We start from the raw sequence: 16,369 nt of genomic DNA, 5'->3' as shown, positions 1-16,369 counted from the left end.
AATCCGATTGCACGTTCACCTGATTAAAGGGACAAGGAGCTACATAATATTCCTTTCAAGGCTAAAATCCTTAATCCCTGTCTTTGATAGTTAAGGACAAGATAAATCTGTGGATGACTTTAACTTGGTAGATAGCAGGTGAAGGTCATTTGGGAGGTAAGCTACCAGTTTCTCAGTGATTCTAACTTTTAATGAAAAAGCAAAATAAGAGAATTTGTTTCATGGGAGTCACCTCTAGGAATTTTCAAAGGGGTAGCCAGATTGTAAACTTTTGATTGTAAAGAGATGCAGGTAATGCCAAGGGTATCTTCACTAGTAAAATGATGCTGACTTGTCTTCGTATGCTAACTTTTTTGTGTTATATTTACCTTTCTCATTCTTGTTCTTAGAGTATAGCTTTAAAAATAATGCTCTTGGCTTTAAAAAGTTTAAAATACAAAAGCAGATCCCTAGTAAACATAAGCCCACAGTGATCAGTTTCCATTTAAAAAAGAACAAAGGAGCAGCACTTTTTTCTTAATCACCGCTTCTAATAAACTCCTCCTGCAATAGTATCATGCTTTGGCAGCTTGAAAAGTCAAATGGAGCCCAAACTATTTGGAAAATAATCATGCATTAATGTACAAAGACAAGTCCAAAATTCCCTCCCAGATACACTTTCAGATCATGGAGAGATAGAGATGGACAGATAGGTATAGATATAGACATGTATATATACATGCATGTGTATATATGTATGTGGGTATATATGTATCTACATATACATAACTATACGTTTGCACATACAGGCATACATGCATGTATTTATACTTTCATGCATATATGCGCATATACATATGTGCATATGGGCATATATACACATGTGTCTATATACATGCACATATGTATACATACATATATAAACACATGTGCATGCATGCATGTACGTATACATACCTATACTTTTACATACATATGTGTGTATGGAAGGATAGATGGATGGATGGATGGAAGGATAGATGGATGGATGGATGGAAGGATAGATGGATGGATGGATGGATGGATGGATGGATGGATGGATGCACCTACAACCACAAGTTTGTACAAGGAAATTCTTAATCTTAGAGAATCTATGTGCTAAATCTCCATGACCACTTTAGGTGTATATTTTCTCTTGTGTTTGAATCTACTTAAATAGTGCACTAAGGTCACAAGAATGTCGCAAGACTAAAGATGTTACAGCTATAATATAAGAGCAAGACATATAAAAACCATAGGTTACCACTATATTTAACTCAGAGAAGCCTGTAATTGATCTGATTCTAAATGGTTTTTTGAGGGGGTGGGGGTAACCATCATTTCCCTATAAAGCAAGAAAAACAATAGATAAATATGGTCCCAAAGAGAGATCTCCATGAAATTTGGCCCTAGGACCACCCTGAAAATGCAAGCCATATTAATGATGAGGTCCTTGTTCTAGCAGTTGCCAGAATAACTGAGTCTTAAGAAGTTTTTGGCAGCAGGAAAAGCTGGGAATAATGAAGTGTGTTCTATATTAAAGCAGAACTCAAAATCCATCTCTTAATGTGGAACAAGACAAGAGGATCACCTTCCAATAGGAGGTGATTACATGTAGAAAGACTCATTATTTGGAAAGACAGGATGATATGCTGGAAACTTGGTAGGCTTCAACCACTTGGTAGCTGTGTTACATAATAACAACAATCCTAACTATAATGACAAAGTCCTTCAGGGTTAGCCAATTGGTATACTCTTCATAGGGAAAATGTTAAGTGGTACAAGCCTGGTAGTGGAAAAAACTTTAAGCTGGGGGTCAGGAGACCTGGGTTCTAGTTTTAGCTAAATCATTACTAGTGCCACTCATGCCAAGAGGAGAGCTAGTGTACAGAGCTCCTGAATGTCAACTTCCTGTGGAGAAGAACATTTTATATTCCCTAGGCTTCATGATGCCTGTTTTTTTTTAAAAGAAAAAGATGACATTCTAGACAATTCTTTCTGTTATCTAAATATGGAACTGATCCTCTAAAGCTGCAAAGACAGGGAAAAAATAGGCTAATTTAATGACCAATGTTAGGCAGAGCCAAGATGTCAGATTAGAGGCAGCAAAACAGCTGACCTTTCTCAACATTCCCCTCCAAACAAACTTGAAATAACACCTCAAATTTTGGAGCAGCAAAGCCAAAAAAAGGTTAAGGTGAGACATTTTTCTGGCCTAAGAAAACTTAGAAGGTCAGCAGGAGAAGTCTGTTATGCTGGGGTGGAGGCCTGTCCCAAGTGCATGTTTATGGTAGCAGCAACGGCAGCTTCAGGAGCTCTCAGACTCCCACTTATATCTTACCCTCTTCCCCTCCTATTTCCCTGATGGGTAAGTTAGATTTCTGTACACAGCTCTGTGTGTGTGTGTGTGTGTGTGTGTGTGTGTGTGTGTGTGTGTGTGTGTGTGTGTGTGTGTGTGTGTGTGTAGAGTGAGAGAGAGAATATGTTCTTTCTTCTTTGAACCAATTTTGATGAGAATGAGGTACTAGCATTACCTACCACCCTGACCCCCATTTCCCCCTCCACTGTAAAAGCTTTTCCTTTCATGTTTCTTTTAAGCGGGCAAAATGACCATTCTCCCTTTCCCTTATCTCTTCTAATAGTGCATCTTGTTTTCTCATACCTTACTTTTTTTTAGATCATTCCAATATAATTGACCCATGTGCTCTGTGTGTCTAAATGCCTCAACTACCCAAATAATGATAAAATCCTTAGGAGTTACATGTATCATCTCCCCATAAATAATTTACCATTTTTGAGTCCCTTATGATTGCTCTTTCATGTTTACATTTGAAGATGACCTTTTTAAGGTAATCAGGAAAACTACATTTTTTTAAAAGGTACCATGTAGTAATATCAAAAATTTTAGAGCAAGTTTCTCTGATAAAGGCCTCATTTCTCAAATATAGAGTGAACTGGGTCAAATTTATAAAAACAAAAGCCATTCTCCAATGGATAAATAGTCAAAGGATATAAACAGGCAGTTTTCAGAAGAAATCAAAGCTATCTATAGTCATTTGAAAAAATGCTCTAAACAACTATTATTTAGAGAAATGCAAATTAAAATGGCTTGGAGGTACCATCTCACACTTACTAGAAATAACAAATACTGGAGGAGATGAAGGGAAATGGGTACACCAATGAGCTTCTGGTGGAGTAGTGAACTAACTGGTCCAACCATTCTGGAGAACAATGTGGAACTACGCTCAGAGGGCTATGAAAATGTGTACTCTCTTTGACCCGGCAATACCATTACTAGGCATTGTATGAGGTATTCAGGGTGGACTAGCACTTCTCATGTGAGGGCTTGCTGAACCTTTCTCAGGATGCTCATTCATCTTTTGTGTCCACCTTTCTCCCAACTCTCACCTATGGTTCCAAGAAGGTATAGCATGCACAGTGGCCATACCCCAGTAAAACCATCTCAGCAGATAGGATAAACAAGTTCAGGGTAATCAACAGGCTTCAAACCTGTTGGTGAGTTAGGCAAATGTCTACCTCAAGCATGTGAAGATTTCTTCTGGCCGAATGGGTAGATGAGGACAGTTTGTTCCAACAGCCATGAAGGCAACTGAAAGAGCCTGTACTTGGTCAGACATCAAAGTTGCAAAAGTCATCCATTGAATTCTGGACCATGGCCAGTTATCCTGACTTTTGTCTTGCCACTGGACTTCAATGACTCTGGAAGAGAGAGAGGCTGACAACTTTATGGAACTCTGCCTCACGTATCCAGTTCATACGTAAGTAAAGACGTCACCTTCACGAAGTCATTAGTCCTTTTTGAAAATTAAGGATAAACTACAATAACCATTACTCTTTGATTACTAGATTAAAGAAAAACTAAAAGGACTTATATGTACAACAATATTTATGGTAGTTCTTTTTGTGGTGACAAAGAATTGGAAATTGGGTGTTTGCCTATCAATTGGACGATGGACAAACAAGCTGTGGCATATGATTGTGATGGAACACTATTGTGCTATGAGAAGTAACGAGGGGGTGGTTTCAGAAAAGCATGGCAAGGAAATGCGAACTGATGCAAATTTAAGTGAAAAGAACTGGGAGGAATTTTACACCGATAACTGTGAAAGACTCGGCTATTCTGATCCATACAGTGCTCTAAGACAATTCCAAAGGGCTCATGATGAAAAAATGCTATCCACCTCCAGAGAGAGAACTGATGAATTCTGACTGCAAATTGAAGTATAATTTCTCACTTTATTTTTTGTTTTTGTTTTTCACAATACGGCTAATATGGAAATTTGTTTTGCATGATTTCACATACGTAATTGATATCATATTGCTTGCCTTCTCAGTGGGTGGGGGACTTTGTGGAAGAGAAGATTTGTAACTCAAATTTTTAAGAGGAAAAGACTGTTTAAAGTAAATAATAATTTTAAAAATTACTGATATTTTAAAAATAAATAAATCATTACTAATGTGAACTTAAGTCGATTACCTTCTCTGTGCCTCAGATTTATCACCTCTAATATAAAGGAGTTTTGGCTAGATTAGCTCTAAGATCTCCCAGAATGCTAATATTCTATAGTCCTAGTCTGTGGGGAGTAGGCTTCAAAATAGGACATATTTTGCCAATACATACTTACACATATATTACGTATTATGTAATATAAATTACACATATATTATATATAAACCAAAATAGGCAATGATAAAAATCTGTATAGCTATAGTTCTCCTTTCCAATTTATTATTATAATAATCTGTATACTCTCATTTGAACAGCTCCAGGTATATAGATCAATCAGTAAGGATTAATCATTTTTCCCCATGTTAAGGACTTTGCTAAATAAATTGTTGTTGTGTTGTTTCAGTCATGTCCATCTCTTCATGACCCCGTTTGATGTTTCTTGGCAAAGATCCTGGAATGGTTTGCCGTTTTCTTCTCCAGCTCATTTTACAGATGAGGAAACTGACGCAATCAGGGTTAAGTTACTTGCCCAGGATCACACAGCTAGTAAGTGTCTGAGGCCAGACTTGAACGCAGGAAGATGAGTCTTCCTGACTCCAGGCCTGGCATTCTATCCACCATGTCACCTAGCTGCCCACTGGGGATACTAAAAACAGAAAAACAAACAATTCCTACCTTCAAGGAGTTCACATTCTAATGGCAGAAATAACACACACACACACACACACACACAAATATATATATATATACACACACACACACATATATCTATGTATATATATACATACATACATATATACATATATACACACACATATATATATACATACACACACACACACATAGGATATAGAGAGAATTGATGAAAGGCAGTTTTACAAGTGAAGATACCGTAAGACTAAAGCCATCAGGGAAGACTCCTGAAGACTGCATTGATTGTGCTAAGGTCTGAAGGAGGCCAGAGATTCTAAGAGGTGGAAGAGAGAAAGAAGAACATTCTTCTAGGCAATATGGAGAGCCAATGCAAGAACACCAAGATGGGAGATGGAAGAAATAGGATGAAGAACAGGAAGTAACCACCAAGGCTTGATTGCAGAGCATGTACAAGTGAGTAGTATGTTACAAGCCTAGAAATATAGGAAGAGCCAGGCCATGAAGAGTTTTATATGCTGAACAGAGAAGCTGTTATTTGATCCTAGAGATATTACAGAGCCATTGGAGCTCATTGAGGAAAGATGGAGCAGGGTGACGTGGGCAGACTTGAGCTTTAAGAAAATCACTCTGATAGCAATGGACAATGGACTGGAGTTGGGGAGAGACTCCAATTGGAAGTTTACAGCAATAGTCCATGCCAGATGTGAGGAAGGCCTGAAGTAGAATTGTGTCTGTGTGAGAGGAGATAAAGGGAAGCTGAGGAAGAAGATATTACATGATTGGTGAAGGCACTGGACACTACTGGATTGAAAGTGACATTTTGGGGATGACAGCAATGTTAACCTAGATGACTGAAAAGGCAGTGGGAACTTCTAAAATTTGGAGGGGGTAGATTTAGGAAGAAGGATAATGAGATAAGTTTTGAACATACTGAGTTTGAGAAACTGTGGGATATCCAGTTCAAAAGCTACAAAAGGCAGTTGATAATGAAGGACCAGATCTCGGGAAAAATACTAGGCTGGATCTATAAATCTAGGAATGATCTACACATAGCCGATAAAATGGACCCCTGAGAGCTCATGAGAACAACCAAGTGGAGAAGAATATTGAAAAAAGAAAACCAGGCACTGGACAAAGCCTTGGGGGACACTCATTGGCAGTGCATATGACATAAAGGAAAGTGCAGTCAAACAGAGAAAGAAGAAGCATACTGTTTGTTAGAAGAACCAGGAGGGAGACGTCATGAAAACCCAGAGAGGAGAAAGTATTCAGAAGAAGAAAGTGGTCAACAATATCAGATGCTTCAAAGAGGTCAGGGGATATATATTTTGTCAAGTTATAGAAAAGAACAGTAGAAAGGGATAAGAGTTACATCTGTTAATCACAGGTGGGACAGAAGAATAGTAAACAGCAGTGAGTGGTGTGCGTTTTTCTCTCCACTGAAGCTGTCATAAGCCTTTTAAAGCTTTAGATACAGTGCTGGCACATGTTTCCTATTCCCTTATTTAGATGGTGTCATTATTAGCAGAATGTACTTGGGTAGGTTTAATGTTGCTGACCTAGGTTTGTCCAGCAATTTAAAGGACCATCAACAAGTCATTTTCTCCATCTTTATTCCTCCCCAAAGGATTACAATTAAAACATCCTGGCTAGGGAAGTTTATAGACCACTTGGAAGACCTAGAAGAGAATAAACAAATTCTCCTTGTAATGAGACAGAGTAGTTCTGGATTTGGAGCCAGAGGACTGGGGTTTGTTTTCTGGATCTGCTATCTCTGTGACCTTGAGCAAGTGGCTTAAAATTTCTGGGCTTCAATTTCTTCATCTGTAAAATGAACAGACTGGACTAGATGACCTTTCAGATCGCTTCCAGCTCTTCATCTATGAGCCTATAAAAATCATCAACAGCTCTTAAGATTATTTTCAACTATCCTCAATCCCTCACCTGCTACAAATTTGAACCCAATCTATTCTGTGTTGTTCTCAGTATAACTCCCATCCTATCACTCTACTCTGTATAAGAGGTTTGCCTAGAACGAAAATATCCCTCAGCTTTCTTCTCCTACTGTCCCTACCTTCCTGGGTCTCCATTCTGGGAATAGGCCAGCCATTCTTCATTACTTTCTCAGATTTTACTCTGGCTCTCTGGACCCACGAGTCAATTGTTTTCTCACCTTGGGAATACCTTCAGCATCTGGAGTCTTCCAACAATTAGACATCCTTCCACTATGCAAACCCTCTTCTCCCATTGTGACTTCTTCTAGGATCTTTCGTATGGGAGAGGTGCTCAAGCTCGCTACACTTCATTTCCTTCATGGTTTAGCTTTTGACTCACCAGTCTTCACCACCATGATTCTGTGCAGTCCTTTCTCTATGTGTTGTTGTCTCCTTTCATTAAAATGAATGCTCCTTCAGGGTAGAGACTGTCATTCATTTTGTTTTTGTTTCTATCCCCAGCATTTAGCATAGTGCCTACTACACAGTAAGTACCATTTAAATATTTTTCCCCTGCCTGCCAGCTACTATAATACCACACCTCATGTCTTCTCTTGGCTAAATAATCCAAGTTCCTTTAGACTTCAGCCCAGAAGTGAACGTAGTTCTTTTGTTAAGCCCCCAAAGAAGGCTGCATACAATAGGGTTCTCCCCTTAGTTCTTAATTAAGGTTTTAATCCTTCTAATAAAGATATTCAGGAAAGAGAAATTTGGATTTTATTTTGGAAATTTTCTCTATTCCTATGGCTCCAAAAAAGAGACATACTCCATCCCAAAAAGGAGGAAATCTCACAGGTACAGTACATTTCAGAATTGTATGGTATAGTGATTGGTTTTTGCTGATTTATGTCTCTTCTTTCTGTGTTTTAATAGTATCTGTAATATGGGACGGCTTTGTGGGAGAGGAAATAGGAGAGATATCAGGGGAAAATCGGGTAATATTTTAAAAAGGTATCAATACAATTTAAAAAAAATAAATGGAACTAAGGCTATACAAACTGGCATCTAATAATGAGAGAAACCAACTAATAGGGGCTCGATCTGAAGGCAGTAGAGAGGACATACTCTAAACCCCTCAGTGTACCCCCTAGAACCTGGAGAAAGAAGATACAGAAGGCCTAGTTCTGGGAGAATAATTCAGAGCATACTTGCTGAATTGTTCAGGAAGCAAAATTAGTTAGAAAACCACTGTTCCAAAACTACAAGTTAAAGCAAAGTTAGTATACTGAATTAGTGGAGTAAACCTCTCTGCCAGGTACTTCCTACACGATAAAAATCATAGGTTTGGACTCACCAAATCAGAAAAAGCCAAAATATTATTTGAAAGTTGATCCAATAGTTGAAATATTAGCATAATAATGATTGCTGTAAAATTATTCATAATAGCAATATTTTACCATCCTATACTCCTTTACGATTTTCAAAACTGACTCACATATTATTTAGCTCATATTACAGATAAAATCCACCTGTAATCATCAGATTAGCAAATTGACAGCACTTGGTGATAACTGGTTCTCAGATTACCGATTCTGCTTATATAACTCATGGTTACTACTGTTACCAGCTTCTTGTTGCATATCTAGAAGCTATATAAAAAGGACAACGGGTAGCTTTAGGAAAAAAAGAGAAGGAACAATTTCAAATGAAAGATACGATGATTTAAATGTCCCTTTCTCGGTAGGAAGCCACTTCAGCAGAGTATATGGGAGAAAGTACCAGATGGGGTAGAAGGGAGGGAGGGAGTATCAGGTGTTGGCTCTGGCACAAAGTTAGCTTTGTGAATTGGAGATAGTCGCCCCACCATTTGAGACCTGTTTCCTCATCTATTTGAGGGGATACTGCACTAGATGACTTCCAGGATTTCTTTTTGTACTTACATTCTACAATATTACATCATTTTGTCAGGCTTAACAAATATGTTTGTAACACTAAAATGTATTGAGAATAGCAGCTATTAGTTAAACAATCAGCTATAGAGCAGGAGATACAATGCAAGGACTACTGATGGACTTTATCTTAGACACGTATTGCAAGTTTAGCTCCATGTTTATTACATATAATTTTAAGTATATACGGATGGAAACATGGGTGAATGAAATAATAAAATAATGCTTTAGATTGGGTTTTATGGATGTTATCATTTCAATTTCTAAATACCCTGAATATTAAACTACATATAGCTTGATTATTCATAGTTATTTGGTATTTTCTCCCCTTTTAGACTGTGATCTCCCTGACAGCAAGGTCTGAGTCTTTTACCTTACTTTACAACCCCACTACTTAGTACGACATGCAGGAAGTGCTTATTGAAGGTATATCGACTGACTGAATCTACTATAGATTTAGAGAATTTTGTTACTCATTTTGAAATGAAGTCAATCTAAGTACAAATTTAGTAAATCTGGTTATGGCAACATTCTAAAATTAGGGATTCTATATCGGGTACAAGTGAGTTTTTATACATTACTGTTCCTTGCTGGAATGTCTGCCAGATAGTTGCATGTAAAAATGATTGATAGAGTAAAGAAGATTAGCCCCTTCTTATTAAGAATAAAAGCTTTAATCCTCATAGGTTTGATGCATTCCTCGGTACATCGTGACTAGGAACTATCAGCAAGGTAAAATATATATATATATATATATATATCTTCTCATCTCAATGTACAGAAAGTATGTATGTGAATCCCAATAGATAACAATAGGGATACATCCCTATGGGATGAAGAATGAATTAGTGCAGAGCTAGCCTTCACATTTTAGAGTTCACCGTGAAATAAGTTTTACATGGACTTGCTTTTCCAGCTGCAGGGAAGCTCTTGGAGCTTTGAAATTGTTTTTCCCCAAGGTACTGAACTACTCCAACCATTTCTAATACTATTTCATATCTTCTGCAATTCTCTTACTTGCTGCAATAATATTTCTATTCGGAACCAACTCCCAAAATCTAGTGCAAATAGTTTTTGGTGAATCAATCTTTGAATACCTGCATGATACCACAGGGATTAAGCAATGATCTTAGTTGATATTCTTATTCAACTTTTGGAATGGAGTAAACTAAAGCCTTCCAAAATACACTAGCCTTCCTAATCTCTATGAAGTTTTCAAAAGCAATATCCTTTAAAAAAGAGATGATTCCTTTCAAAACTTCCAGTGGATGCAGTCATAAAAAAAGCTGAAAAGGAATTGGTATAGCCAGAAGGCTTTCATGAAACATGAGAAACTATTAAATCTACTACTTTTAGTCTTCTCACTTACCCATTCAACTAGCCTTCCTACTGTGTGTGAGGTACTTTGCTAAATCAAGTACAAAACACAAAGGGGTATCAGACACAATCCCTACCCTCAAGGAGCTTATGCTGAAGATGATCTAGAGAATTTTCTCTAGAAATTATGGATCAATATAAGACTGTTATAGAGATTTCACATAATGCTTCCAATGACATTCCTTCTGGAAAGATATCTTCCAAAATGGAACCACACAAGGTATGACTGGCTAGAGAAAGTCATTAAAAAGCCCACCATGCTGAGTTCTTAAATGAAGTAGGAGGAGCACTGCTTGCATACCACTTAATTTGTAGTCATCTGAAATAAAGATGCACATTGTGTAGATTTGCCCTACTTGCCCCCATAGACACATTATATTACACTCTTGCCTAACATTAGTCTTTGCTAGAAAGAACACAAGAAAGAAAGGAAGAAGGCGGGGAGGGGGGGACGAATCATATCCAGCTGCATACTCCCAAGAGCAAAAAGAATGAGACAGCTTAGTACACTTCCTAGATGTACAGCTTGCCCACTGAAGAAGCATTAATTCAGAAAGTAAGATTCCATATTTGAGCTACAAGAAAGCAGCATTTGTATCCACCTTTTTTTCTTTTTTAACTTAAAAAGTTAAGCAGGAGCGGGGGTGGGGCGGAGGGGAAGGAAGACAGTAGGGCATAAACATGAGTAGCTTGATTCTTGGTTCAAAACCTGGACGGAAATTAGCCTCAAGTCCTGGCTTTCACACAGAACACCCACTCATCAAGACATTTCTCAGCCAAACAATTTGTGGAACAGTGAGAGGCATATGCTGAAAGAGAAAAGGTTATTCTATGACAGCCAAACTACTCAGCACAAAGACCTTTAAGCGTGGGCACAGACTCAAGAGATGATCCAAAGCATTTTTCCTAATGTTTCAGCTAAACCATCCAAACAAACAAAACAGAAAAGGCAAAATGTCATTTTGTTTCAAATTTTGAAACATTGCAGTAAACAACCCAATATGTAATAACATGCAAAACTCTGTGTGTGTGTGTGTGTGTGTGTGTGTGTGTGTGTGTGTGTGTGTGTAAATTAACAGTACCGGCTATGTCTGCTACTTTTATAGTTTATCCATTCCCTTCCGTTATCTGGTACTCACAAAATAAATTCACATTCAAAGTACATACAAGTTTACCTGGGGCTGTTTACCTCAATTTGTAACATGTCTATATACAGTATTTCTTAAATTCTTAGAGAGTGTTTTCAGTAATGGGTGGTCAGGTCAGAGTGTTGACTTGTTTTAACTCTTCTTATGTTTGGTTCAATTAGTTGTCAAAAAGATGGAACGAATTAACAATGACATGAACAATAAATTCCTGTAACATTTTCCTAATAGTCCCATAAACACTGAATTCTATCACTTTTATTTTTGCCAACTTTTAAAAGGTATGTGTTGATACCCAAAATCATTTTATTTTCGTTTATTTTATTATAGGTTGACCATCTTCTCAAAGGGTAGTTGATAATACATACATTTTCTTTGACAATGGTTTATGCCTATTTGATTGCCATTTGATTTATTAAAGATTTGAAACTGTATTGTCGAACTTGAATCAGTTACTTAACAATTCTGAATTCCAATTTTAAAAATGTAATAGTATTTGTTAAAATTATTTTCCCAATGGGCCACCTTCCTCTGTATGATCTCTCTTACACTGTGAGTTCTTTTAATATTAAAAAATTCTACAGACACAAACCAATTTCTTTATACTTGGTAATTTCCTTCATTTGTTCTGTAATTAAATTTCATGTACCATCCATATTGGTGAATATATTATTTCATTTCTTCTGATGCTTTTACTATACCTTTTAATGTTAAACTCATTGATCTAATTGGGTGTTATTATACTACATAGGGTAAAAACATCTAATTTGGAAGCTAGGTGGGCCAGTGGATAAAGCACTGGACCAGGAAATCCCACCTCAGATATTCACTATCCGTGTTATCCTAAGCCAATCACTTAATCTCTGTTTGCTTCAGTTTCCTAAAATGGGGAAAACGATAGCACCCACCTCACAGGGATATTGTGAGGCTCAAATGAGATTTGGGGAACAAAAAGTATTTGGAATAATAGTATTCCATTACATTCATATAACACAACTTATGCAGTCATACTCCAATTGATGGGCATTCCCTCAATTTCCAGTTCTTTGCCACCACAAAAAGAGCTGCGATGAATGTTTTTGTACATGTGGGTCCTTTTCCCTTTTTATGATCTCTTTGGGATACAGACTTAACAGAGGTATTGCTGGATCAAAGGGTATATCCAGTTTTATACCCCTTTGGGCATAGTTCCAAATTGCCCTCCAGAATGGTTGGATCAGTTCACAACCCCAACAACAATGCATTAGTGTTCCAACTTCCTCACATATTTTCCAACATTTATCATTTTTCTTTTGTGTCATATAAGGCAATCAGACAGGTGTGAGGCAGTACTTTGGAGTTGTTTTAATTTGCATTTCTCTAATCAATATTGATTTAGAGAATTTTTTCATATGACTATACACAGCTTTAATTTCTTCATCTGAAAACTGCCTATTCCTCTCCTTTGACTATTTATTGGGGGACGACTTGATGAGGTATTATTTGTACAGTGCATGGCACAATGCCTGGCACATAGTAGGCACTACATAATTGCTAGCTATTATAATTATTAATTTGTTGGCATATCAAAAACCAGATTTCACTAAAGCATTTGTCAAATTATTCCTTTCCTCACTGTTTAATGTCCTTAGATTATCTGCCCACTCACTTTCGCTCTACATGTGGTTCTGTTTCTAATGAATGTATTCTTTTACACTGCTCTATGTCTGTTTTTTTTTACTGCAATCACATAGTTTATCATAATTCTAGGCTTATAATATTTTTAAATTCTGGCAATACAAGCCTCTTGTTTGACAACATCCCCCTCTTCTAATGTGTCTTTTAATTCTCTTGACTACTTTTCCAAATAAATTTTGTCAAAAGTTCAGTGATCAATTTTCTAATCTAATGATATTTCATTTAATGCACTGATTATGTTGGGAAATACCAACACTACACTGTAGTCATTAGTCCAGCCCTTTCCGTTATTGTTTTTATTTCAGTCACACCTATCGATTTTTACACTTAACTTTATAAGGTAACAGGCACCTCTTGGTAAAACAACATTATTACTATTGGCATTAATATGCCCCTTGTTTTAGTTCTTCATCTTTATTGTCAGCATGTGAGAACATGGATAAATTTAGTGGCTTTGTCTTATAGCCTATTACCTCACTAAAATAAATTTGTTATTTGATCTTCTTCTGATCATCTCATATTGCAGTGCTCAAAGTGTCTGCAAAAATCACCCCCATGCAAAGAGCTGGTTGACTAGGAGTGGAACAGCATGGAACAACTATGGAAGAAGATCGGGAGGTAGAGAAATTCCATAAAGAACTTGATGAGATACTCCAAATTTAAGCATCGTATACCTTAATGCTCAGTTGTATCAATGCAAAGATGGACACAAGAGATGACAAATAAGTTGGAAACATGTTTCAGGGGAAAGAACAGAAAGATGATAAAGGCTTATGCCTTTTTTTTCAAAGATGAGATACTGACCATGGCAAGTAGCACACAACATCACCAAAGTAAGAAAAAAAGAGTTTGATTATATTTCAAAAGACAGGAAAGGGCTGTCTGTAGGACACAAAAAAATGTGAGAGCTGTTCTCTAAATCAATTCACTCACTGAACTAACTTGTAAAATCAAACAGCAAAATCAATTCAAACTTAGAAGAAAAGGGGAGAAAAGGATTGGGGGGCAGGGATGACCAAAGAAGTTCCTTGATCAAATTCCATGAATTTTTGCTCATATGATCTCTTGAAGACTCTTCTGGGATTGTTCCATATTGAGCGGGACTGAGAAATCATGACTTAAGATAGTTTGTTTAAGATTGTTTGATTTTTGTGAGGGAAAGGAAAGATAGCCAATTTACCCTAGTACAATGTGAGTTTGGATGACTCATCTGAGATAATTTGATTTTTTTTAATCAGTTCTGGACTACCTGCTCTAAAATGGCATGAGTCAAGACAAATCAAGAGAAAACACTAGATCGTGACACATGGTACATTTTATAGGTTCATTTGAAATCCCTATGATCTACATCTAAAATGAGACTAGCAACTACATGAAAAGATCTACAGCAGTAGCTACAGACTACTCTGAGTATACACAGAGGAGAACTACACTGGAATTAACAGAATTTTGAGGTCATTCAGGTCAGGTCAGTTCTCAAGATACCCGAAAGAGAAGAAGATACCCACTTCTTTGGTGGGGGGTAGAACGTGGATTTTGTTATAACCCCAAAATATGTGATCAAGAAAATGTAATAAGAGTGGCTAACGTTTATATAGTACTTGAAAGTTTACAATGTAATATTACATTTAATCCTCATACCAGTCCTATGGCCTGAGTGCTACTATTACCTCCACTTTAAAGATAAGCAAACTGAGACCATAAAACTTGAAATGATTTAGACCATGTTACAAAGCTAGTAAGTATCTGAGGCAGGATATAAACACAGGTCTTCCTCATTCTGAGCCTATCAATCTCTGCACCATACCCCTGGCTATCTCAAATTGCTTGCCCCTCAAATAATCCCAAATGATTTCCCTTAGGGAGTAAGAAACTTGTGGGCATCTTTGTATGCATACACACATGCACATATACATATATGCACACATATATGTGTGTGTATATATATATGCATATATAATTGTTGAATTTTTACTTTTTTTCCTAATTTTTTTGAGATGGTAAGATAGGGAGAGAAACTTGAAAGAATCAAAGCAGTCATAATCCTTGAGGAACTTGGTATACAGTCTTTGATCAGGAGTGAATACAATCACAAGGCCTACACAAGTATGAAAAGTCTAGATCCTCGAAAGGAATCATTAATTTGGGGAATACCTAAGGACAGTATATCACAAAAATTACTGTAGTCTCTTTGGTGAGGGCAGTGGAAATACAAAACACTGGATGATACACTTCAGAGAAGATGGCAACTGCTGCACCAGGTTAATTTTCCAAAGCAACCCAGGATGTTCTCTTCTTCCTGTTCAACTTTGGGCTGAATACATTGTCCACATGCAGTGAATCTCAGAGAGATAGACAACATTGTATGTATGTGTGTATATATATATATACACACATACATTCATATATTTGTACATCTGTTCATGCATATGCACATATTATATATATATATATACACACACCAATTGAACATATATGTGTATGTTCAAATATATTTGTGTATATACACATATACATGCATATATGTGTATATGCATAATCTTAAAACTAAGACTTTTGGGATAGTCTATGTGTATGTACAAACCTACACTTTGCTAATAATGAAACTGAGGCTGAAAAATGGTCAGTGTGTCAGTTTATACACATGCAGACTGAACAGCTTCCTACACAAGGCCTTTCTTGTCCCCCCAGGTGTTTCCTTAAAATTACTTTGTATTTCCTTTGTGTGTTTATGTGTATGTGTGTATATGTGCATGTATGTATTGTTTTATAGATAGAGATAGATAGATAGATAGATAGATAGATAGATAGATAGATAGATAGATAGATAGATGCAGGGATTTTTTTTTTAGTTTTTCCCTTTATATCCTTAGTACCTAACATAATGCACACAGCAGGCACTCAATAAATGTTTGATGAAGTGAATTCAATTGAACTAAATATAATACTCATAGGATGCAAATATGTGGATATGTATAATATATACATGGGGGGAGGGAGAGTGAGGGACGGGAGGGAGGGGAGAGGGAGAGGGGGAGGGAGGAAGGGAGGGGGAGGGAGAGAGAGAGAGAGAGAGAGAATGAATGAATGAATGAATGAATGAATGAATGAATGAATGAAAATACACAAAGGAAAACCTCTCAGGGACTTACATTTTAATTTAGG

The sequence above is a fragment of the Trichosurus vulpecula genome, chromosome 9, assembly GCF_011100635.1.
Source record: "Trichosurus vulpecula isolate mTriVul1 chromosome 9, mTriVul1.pri, whole genome shotgun sequence".
NCBI classification, from domain to species: domain Eukaryota; kingdom Metazoa; phylum Chordata; class Mammalia; order Diprotodontia; family Phalangeridae; genus Trichosurus; species Trichosurus vulpecula.
The sequence above is the reverse complement of the archived record's forward strand: the minus strand, read 5'-3'. Positions refer to the sequence as shown.